Here is a 10,591-nt window from a genome sequence, read left to right as displayed (position 1 = left end):
TCAATGAAAATAAATGTCGCAAAAAATTTTATAAATAGAGTGACTTATCTCACTACGGACAATACTGAAACACAACACATAATTTTCAAACACCTACGGAGGAATAATTATCCACCAAAATTAATAAACCGGCTTAACATCTCACACTGCCACATAACGTCGGCACAACCAGCATAATTCATAGTAACGATACCCCAGGACCCACTGATCAGACGTACCGATCAATACCGTTTGTTTCATCACATACTCCGCACATTATAAAAATCTTAAAAACAGAGTACAAAACCGTAAAGATCAGCCCAAGGCCCATCAACACAACTACACAACTGCTTCCGAACATTAAAACACCCATTGATGCCTTATTACAATCTAATGTCATATATAGCCTGCGTTGCTCAGACTGCAACATGACCTATATTGGCATGACCCGTAACCCGTATGGACACAAATCAAATATCAATATGTATCACAGACTTAAAGAAGATGGCAAAACCAACACTGACCAGGAGATGATTTCTCTCGGAGATAAAACAGCTCTCATCAAACATATGATCACTCACGACCATATGTTCGACGTAAACAATGTCTCAATAATTGATAAATCGTTCAGATCCTCAGCGCTACCAATACTTGAAATGTGCCGTATAACCAACACAGCCAATTCTGTAAACCACCGTACCGATGTGGATGGCCTCAACACTACGTACGCAGGCATCCTACACACAGTTAAAATAGCAAACACTCGACGGAATATAGCTACTGCAACTCACACTAACAATGCCAGAATTGTTGGCTCACAATCTACAATTGTACCCACAGCAAAATTATACCCTCCATCTTCAAAAACCAGTTAGCAGTGCGTGCAGATAAAAGTGTTGTGACCATCAAAAATAGTTTTCGAAAATTTAATGCCGATGATAAAGAATCCGTTCCAGTATTTTGACAGAACTGACAACGCACTTCTTACCGCTTGCAATAAGCGATACCGACAAAGACGACAAGACTAAGTGAGTTCCCAGAATAAAATATTTTATTGTACAACATGTCTCTAACAACAACAAAAATTTTGAATAAACTTTATCTCCGTAGTTTTCCCTTGAAAAAGGCCATCAAAAACGGCCGAAACGTAGGGCAAATTTAAAAACAACTCGTCTGCCTTACTTTTTAGACTGAGAAAAGCCGTACAATACAATACAATTTCTAAAGAACTATTAGGATTTCTTGCTCGCAAATCGAAAGGAAATATCTTCAGTTTAGTGCAAATCTAGAACTGTTTGATTTGATTTTTGCACTTTTCGCTGTGTGAAATTCACAGTTATCTAGATCAAGTGAAGCCTTCTTTGTTTTTGCGTAAAATGTGGAAAAGGGGAATACTTGCATAATTCATACAATTGATCAACTAATTGATATTCGGAAGTGTTAAGGAACATGTCAGTTGTTTTCGTATTCACGACATCCGGTTATGTCTCTGACATTCCTCACCCGCCTTTTTAATCACGAAATCATGAACCATGCCTTCTCATGAAATTTTATGAGCAAAATAATTGAGATTAGAAAAATTTTCATTAAAGAAGTGTTATTATTCATGCTATCAATCGTTTTTGTTCATGAAGCCATGACATGATTCATGGTTCCATGATTTTTAATCATGGTACCGGCAATAGATTTTTACCCGTGAATAAAACACTATTCAAATAAATCACTGGACAGGAATTATTGCCAATATATTCCATTCTAATTGACTTTCATTGTCATTTTCAAACGAGCAGAATGTGGTTACACCCAAACCTCCGTTTACGAACACTTTTTATACTTTACCTCTTTTTACGTACCTCTTTTTACGAACCAAATCCCTAATAACGTAATCTTTTTTTACGAACCAAATCCCAAATAACGTAAACTTTTTTTACGAACCTACTTCGTAAAAAGAGGTTTTGTCATTCATCGAAAGCGATTTCCGACTCCATGGAAACTACTACAATATGGGTATTTTTTGGAACGGGTTTAAAGAGCAGATTCCGGAAAATGATGTTTGAGGTATTTTGGAAATCCAAGATGGCGACTTCCGGTTGATTGATATTTCTCGAAAATCCTTGCAATATGAATATTTTCGGAACGGAATTGATGAGTAGATGTCGGAAAATGATGTTTGAAGTGGTTCTGAAATCCAAGATGGCAACTTCCGGTTTGTCGATTTTTTTTGAAAACCCATACAATATGGGTATTTTCGGAACGGAATTGATGAGTAGATGTCAGAAAACGATGTTTGAGCTAGTTTTGAAATTCAAGATGGCGATTTCCGGTTTGTTGATATTCCTCGAAAACCCTTACAATATGGGTATTTTCGGAAAGGGGTTAATGAGTAGATATCAAAAAACGATTTTTGAGGTGGTTCTTAAATCCAAGATGGCGACTTCCGGTTTCTTGATATTCCTTGAAAACCCTTACAATATGGATATCATCGGAACGGATTTGATGAGTAGATGTCGGAAAATGATGTTTGAAGTGGTTCTGAAATCCAAGATGGCGACTTCCGGTTTGTTGATTTTCCTTGAAAACCCATACAATATGGGTATTTTCGGAACGGAATTGATGAGTAGATGTCAGAAAACGATGTTTGAGCTAGTTTTGAAATTCATGATGGCGACTTCCGGTTTGTTGATATTCCTCGAAAACCCTTACAATATGGGTATTTTCGGAAAGGGGTTAATGAGTAGATGTCTGAAAACGATATTTGAGGTGGTTCTTAAATCCAAGATGGCGACTTCCGGTTGATTGATATTCCTCGAAAACCCTTGCAATATGAGTATTTTCGGAACAGAATTGATGGGTAGATGTCGGAAAATGATGTTTGAAGTGGTTCTGAAATCCAAGATGGCAACTTCCGGTTTGTTGATTCTCCTTGAAAACACATACAATATGGGTATTTTCGGAACGGAATTGATGAGTAGATATCAGAAAACGGTGTTTGAGGTAGTTTTGAAATTCAAGATGGTGACTTCCGGTTTGTTGATATTCCTTGAAAACCCTTGCAATATGGGTATTTTCGGAACGGGATTGATGACTAGATGTCAGTAAACAATGTTTGAGGTGAGTCTTAAATCCAAGATGGGGACTTCCGGTTTTTTTATATTCCTTGAAAATCCTTACAATATGGATATTTTCGGAACGGTATAGTGTTTTGAAGGAATACCAAGTTTAAAAAAATGGCAAAAACTTTCAAAAGATACTAATAAACCGGAAGTCACTGTTTTGCATTTCAAAACCACCTCAAATATAATTTTCCGACGTCTACTTTTAAATCTCTTTCCGAAAGTACCCATATTGTAAGGGGTTTCAAGGAATATCAACAAATCGGAAGTTACTATCTTGGATTTAAGAACCACCTCAAACATCGTTTTCTGACAACTACTCATCAATTCCATTCTGAAAATACCTATTATGTAAGGGGTTTCAAGGAATATCAAAAAACCGGAATTCACCATATTGGATGTCAGAACCACCTCAAACATCGTTTTCTGATATCTACTCATCAATCCCGTTCCGAAAATATCCATATTGTAAGGGTTTTCAAGGAATATCAATAAACCGGAAGTCGCCATCTGGAATTTCAAAACTAACTCAAACATCGTTTTCTGGCATCTACTCATCAATTCCATTCCGAAAATATCCATATTGTAAGGGTTTTCAAGGAATATCAAGAAACCGGAAGTCACCATATTGGGTGTCAGAACTACCTCAAACATCGTTTTCTGATATCTACTCATTAACCCCGTTCAGAAAATACCCATATTGTAAGGGTTTTCAAAGAATATCAATAAACCGGAAGTCGCCATCTTGAATTTCAGAACTACCTCAGACATCGTTTGCTGACATCTACTCATCAATTCCGTTCCGAAAATATCCATATTGTATGGGTTTTCAAGGAATATCAACAAACCGGAAGTCGCCATCTTGGATTTCAGAGCCACTTCAAATATCGTTTTCCGACATCTACTCATCAATTCCGATCCGAAAATATCCATATTGTAAGGGTTTTCAAGGAATATCAAGAAACCGGAAGTAGCCATCTTGAATTTCAAAACTAATTCAAACATCCTTTTCTGACATCTACTCATTAATCCCGTTCCGAAAATACCCATATTGTATGGGTTTTCAAGAAATATCAAGAGACCGGAAGTCGCCATCTTGAATTTCAGAACCACTTCAAACATCGTTTTCCGACATCTACTCATTAATCCCGTTCCGAAAATACCCATATTGTATAAGTTTTCAAAAAATATCAAGACACCGGAAGTCGCCATCTTGAATTTCAGAACCACCTAAAACATCGTTTTCTGATATCTACTCATCAATCCCGTTCCGAAAATATCCATATTGTATGGGTTTTCAAGAAATATCAACAAACCAGAAGTCGCCATCTTGAATTTCAAAACTACTTCTAACATCGTTTTCCGACATCTACTCATCAATTCCGTTCCGAAGATACCCATATTGTTAGGGGTTTTAGGCAATCTCAATAAACCGGAAGCCGCCATCTTGGATTTTGAAAAGAGCCCAAAAATCATTTTCTTGCACTTACTCTTAACATCCGTTCCGAAAATAAACATATGATGCGCGGTTTCCACAATAATCACACAAAACTTTTTTTGCGAAGTAAATTCCAAATAACGTAAACTTTTTTTACGAACCAAATCCCAAATAACGTAAACTTTTTTTACGAACCAAATCCCAAATAACGTAAACTTTTTTTACGAACTACCTTATTTTACGAACCCCCGTTTAGTTCGTAAATGGAGGTTTCGGTGTTTATTATTGTTTTTTCTTTGTGTCAATAGGATCATAGCACTAGCTATGTAATAGAAGCTATTTTATGAATCTGTTGAAATAAAAAGGCCAAATTCCACAATAAACGTAATAGTAAGACTATGTTTAGTTTGACGTTTATTCGACTCGTTTTTATTTCAAAACACAAAGCCCAATGCTGCATAAATTCGTGTCATTATTTGATATGTAATTTTTGCTCACGATATAAGGCCACCTAGCCCACCGTGCATTTCTCACACCATCTCAATACGAAACAGCAGCGCGCAAGCAATAAAAAAAATGCGGAAAAGTTTATGTGAACTTTTTCAAATTTCGGTTGTTTTGGCTAAAGTTTTATAATTTTGAGTTGCATTTTCAGATTCTTTGTGAAATTCTGCTAAAAACACTACTTTTCAGTTCTAAAACTATCCCCGTGGAACGAAACAGTAACCGTTTATACATTTCAAAACCCAATTACGGCTCAGCAAAGTAAAATTTCAAAATTCTAAGAATACTTAGTTGTGATAAATTTAATTGAAAAACTTAAGTGGTTTTAGTGTTTCCGAAAATCGGTCTAGTTTTTGAATAATTGATCAACAACGCGACGCGCGCATTCCACTACATTTCACCTTAAACTCAAGTTTACTACAAAAATGCTAAATTGATTGACATAGGATTTTTTACCTTTTTTTTAACTTGGTGGGCAGTAAAAGAAATAATGGGCATTAGACCAAAAATGTTTGGGAACAAAGTATAGAAAAAATATTCACTCATGCTCTTTAGCGAATTTTTGGGCGTTTCGTTTCCATAAAGTTTTGTACTGCCTCCTTGGTTACTTTTCTCATCATACGAACTGCATCTTATTTGCTTGCCTTGAACTGACAGCCTGTTACTTCTTTTTGAGTATGCGCCTGACACTATCCCAATATTGTAGCTCTGGCGTCTTGAGAAGATTCATGTCCTCGAGCAGGCCAGTTATTTGTGGAATAGCATTCCATGATGGCGAGATGACAAATACATTTTTCGATTGATAATTCCGGTCGTGATGATTCGTGTCGCTTTTGAAATCGTTGGAACAGAAGGTTCGACACAAGAAATATTTCTCTGCAAATTTCGAGAGATGGAAGTATTAGAAAATCTCTTTTTCAGTAGCCGTACAGTATTTCTGTTCAATGAGCTCTTTCAAATCTGAATGTTTTGATGTCTGTTTTATTATCCTGTATCCATCAAGTTCAAGTGAACCGACGGACTTGGTTTGCTTATTGCACGATTTGGAATCATCATATTGTTGTATATGACTGGAAGATGAGTATTGACTTGTTATGGATACAAATCAGCAAGTCCGGATAAACAGGGTTTTTATCTAGTTGCCATTTTTCCAGTTGAGTAGTTTAGTAGTAGTATTCATATGCAAATAGAAAAAAACTTTTCGGTTGCAGTTGAAGCAATTCATGACAGAACTAATGGTTTAACGCAACAACAGAAGTAGATGACAAACCATACAAACATTATTGGCCTCGCTTATTTTTATTATCCTTTCCTGATATTTTCCCGATATACTTCAACTTGGTTGTTTTTCCTGCCAAGATCCATACATGGCTAATTGATTTTGCAGAATAATGGAAAAAAGTTGTTAGGAAACTTTTTAATACTTATTCGAGCACACACAAAATATTGGCTTTCACTTATAAATGTATTTTACACCCTGTTTCTACAGGCAAACAAAATTGTGTGAGTCTCTCTGCTGAAAACAGACAGATTATATATCCGTATTGATAAACATTAATCTGCTGATAAACGTATGATCCTACTCAATCCGGGAACATTAACACCCACCAGCGGGGTTTTCGATGGCGGTACCGACCGAGACCGGCACGCCGGAGGTAGACGACGTTGCCGCCAACGTTGCCCGCTGCTCTGTGGGGGTGTCCCACGGAAGCCCCCGCACGCGTCACGATCGCACCAATAATGCAACACCAGCAACCAGTGTCGGATTGTCAGTGCCGGTGAGAGTGCCCAGGCTAAGAGAAATCAGTTTCCCGCGTCGCGGTGTAAGTTTCTCATATTTTTACGTGACTCTGCCGGGAATAAACTCGTGGTTGCCGTCGTCGTCGTCATCGTCGTTGTCGTTTCCGCAGTCGCCGTCGTCTTAGTGAACTCCCGACGGGGGAAAAAAGCAGAATTTGCACAGCAAATTGCAGAACGCGCGCGATATGCTCCTGTTCTATCTTTCATCGCTTTTCCTGGAATTTTGAAACGAGCCCAGCCCCACGAGACGATGGAAGCCTCAGATCGTTGCCAAGTTTGAACGCGTATCCAAGGTCAGTGTAGCTCCCGGACTCGTCACTCTGGGACACGTGTACTCAATACCGGAAAAATGACCAATCACAGCCACTGCAAGTAAGTGCCACAAAGTGAAAGGGAATCTGCATCAAAGTGTCTTGCTGATAAAAGTGAACTAATCGTTGTTACTCTTCTTATTCGGATAAAACTAGTAATTACGTTGATATCTGTGTTTTAACAGTACCATAAAATCAAGAAGATTCATTTTATCCTGAAAAAAATCCCAGTGTCAGAGAAAATAGTGCAATATTGGATTGAAAGAAATATGTAATAATTGCACTAGGGTGTCAATTGGACCATTTTTCAAGTTTCAAAGGTAAGTACTAGCATACTATATTACTTACCAAACCTTCTTTTCGCATAAAAAAGCAGTTGCATTTAATTTGTTCTACCTGAATTGTAATAAGAAGTTTTTTGATAACATTGTTCAGCGTGTCGATATGTAATGTAATCATATCGAAGTTATAACTTCATTGTATGATGATCACAGTCACTCTTTTACTTTTTTTATCTTAACAAAATTATTACCACTCCATGTTCGAATCACTCGAATCTGATTCAATTTTGTAAGGTAACATTCCCCTTAAATTATTCACTTACATTTTCTACACTCTACTCTGTTTTTGTTATATAACTTTCTACTCTCATTTACTCTTTACTCGTTATACGCTCTTTTACTGTCTAACCGTAATGTGGGGTTTGAATTTTTCTCACTCTGCGAATATCATATCTCTCTATTCTCTACTCTCTTTACTTCTAATCCCGATCAACATATCGTATCTGAATTATTTCACTTTTTATACTTGTTAGAAAATTTTGATATTTTAACTACTAACGAGACCAAACTTACCTATATCAGCACTTGCTACGAAAACATATATTTGTTATAAACTTGTTACGGCTTGTTGATCGGGATTCGTATCGAAAGTATTGCTATTTGTTGCACTCTCAATCATTTTCACTATCAGAGACTAGAAACAAAATGCAACATCAAAAATGATAACCAAACAATAATTTAAATTCAAACATTTTAGAAACTTTTCGGTAATAAAAATCACATATTAGCTATCATTTTTCTTCTAATAATCGTCAGTGCATAACAGTTTCAGTTGAAACTGTTAAAGACTGTCCCAGAAAGTATGGACGCACTTTGATTTCGCTGTAAATAATTCACAAGTGTTAGATATTCAATTCAAATTTTATTGGATATACTGATAATGTTAGACTACAACAACAGATTATTATTCTCACCATTTGCTACTTATCCATTATAGACTAGCTGGCGCACCTTCTTGCGAACGTTCCTCATTAAATTCCGTACAGACTTCTTGGCGACAAGTTTTGACACTTTTTTCCAACCTTTTTCCAATGAATGGTTTCGGCTGCCGAGACATGTTTCCTAAGATGTGCCTTCACAATGCCCAAAATTCCTCAATTGGTCGAGGTTGTGGGCAATTTGGAGGATTCATGTCTTTTAGGACGAAAGTGACATTTTTGGTAGTATACCATTCTACCGTTAATTTCGAGTAGTGGCAAGAAGCAAGATCTGGTCAGAAGACAACAGGATCCTTGTGGTTTCGAATCACGGGTAGAAGTCGTTTTTTGTAAACATTCCTTGATGTATATTTCGCTGTTCATTGAAGCAGTGGTGATGAAGGGTTTCGAAATCTTACCGCGGCTATAAATTGCTTGCCAGACCATAGCTTTCTTACCAAATTTTTCGACTCAATCGATGTCTCGGACTGGTTTAACACTTGCCCTTCTCGCACAGTATGATACTGTAGTCCCGGCAAGGATTTGTAATCGAGTTTCACGAAGGTTTCGTCGTCCATGATTATGCAGTTCAAATTTCCAGCAAGAATCATATTGTACAGCTTTCGAACCCTCGGCCTGATCGATGCTTCTTGTTTCGGACTACGTTTTGTTTGTTTCTGCTTCTTATAGGTTCGAAGATTCAAACGTTCTTTAGCAAGAAGAACATGTGACTTCGAAATGCCCACATTTTTAGCCACATCCCGAACTGAAACCTCCTTCTTTTGCTCGAACGCCTTCAGTATACGTTTATCCAACTGAGGGTTAGCAGGACCTTTTTTTCGACCCGTTTTCGGTTTATCCTCAACCTTCCATTTTTGCTATCTTTCTTAGTGACAGTCTGCGTCCTGTGCACCATTTGTACACAATCTTTCGACGTTGTTCTGCTGAAAGTCCACGCATTTCGAAACAAACTAATGAAAAAGAATAAACAACTGCACAAGTGGTTAGAGAAGAGTGTAAACAACAGGGCGCAGCCATAAAAATTGACAGTTTCTGAACTATTGCGAAATGGCAGCGATTGTTGGTAGCGTCCATACTTTCTGGGACAGTCTTTATGCAACCTTGCAGTTCAACATAAACGGCTAATCAGATGTAAAGCTAATGAACAGTTTTGCACGTATGCTTGGTGGATTATTTAGAACCTTTTTTTTTACTTTTTTCATCTTTTGTATCAACAGATTACAATGATCCAACAGATACATTTACGTTTAAAACTAACAATTAAATCTAACAGTTAAAACTAAACCACTAACCCTATAACTAGTTGATGACACAATATTACAGCATTACAGAGCAGCTTCCTTGAAAGACGAGATAGAAGAGAAAAGTGGATATAACGATGGAAGAAGAAGGTTAGTTGAGGGAGCAATGAGTGAGCGTGGAGAACGACGGGGTTAGAACCGCCATGTAGATCTAGTTAGTGATCAAAAAGATGGTGGAAGACGGAGAAAATGAGAGGGAGGATGAACAGGTTAATTTCGGCGAATCTGATTAATTTTCAATGAAGATGGTGAACATTTATTTACTGGATAGTTAAGGAATCGTTGAATAAGCGTTTTATCACATTACGCGAGAGATGAAAATCAAAGACCTGCGAGCACCTGTTAAATAAACGACACATACTGAGAAACGGTTCATTATATCCGTAGTTAGTTCTAGCACGAGGGATTCGTAAAAATGGATGTGAACGAAGATTGCGACGATGGATGTCAAAGTTGACCAATCGATCAGGGAGATCAGGCAATCAATATGTGATTGTATTAAATCAGCGATGAAAACAGCCTTGTAGACGTTTCTACGAACACACAGCGGATCCAGTTCGATCAGTCGCAACGATCATTATAACTTGGAAGGTTTAATGGATCTCTCCATGGTAGATTTCGGAGAGCAAACCTAATGAATTTGCGTCGAACAGCTTCAATACGATCAATGTCAGTTTGATAATGAGGTGACCAAACGACAGCCGCATATTCAAGTCATGATCGGACTAGTGCACAATAAAGAGTTTTCAAGCAGTGCATGTTAGCGAAATTTTTGGTAATTCGAAATATGAAGCCTAAGAGTTTCGATGCTTTCGAAATCACGTAGTCAATGTGATTCTTAAAATTAAGTTTATCATCAAGAATAA

General features: G+C 37.3%; 1 protein-coding gene across 1 annotated transcript in view; it reads left to right on the top strand.

The window, feature by feature from the left end:
• Positions 1 to 7,337: 7,337 nt before the first annotated feature.
• Positions 7,338 to 10,591, top strand: part of LOC131433090 (serine-rich adhesin for platelets) — a 294,767-nt gene continuing 291,513 nt past the window's right edge. The window contains exon 1 of the mRNA XM_058599877.1: positions 7,338 to 7,465. The gene's annotated coding sequence lies outside the window, so the exon portion shown is untranslated. The remainder of the gene's footprint in view (positions 7,466 to 10,591) is intronic.

This window comes from Malaya genurostris, chromosome 2 (genome assembly GCF_030247185.1).
Source record: "Malaya genurostris strain Urasoe2022 chromosome 2, Malgen_1.1, whole genome shotgun sequence".
NCBI classification, from domain to species: domain Eukaryota; kingdom Metazoa; phylum Arthropoda; class Insecta; order Diptera; family Culicidae; genus Malaya; species Malaya genurostris.
The sequence above is the reverse complement of the archived record's forward strand: the minus strand, read 5'-3'. Positions and strand labels throughout refer to the sequence as shown.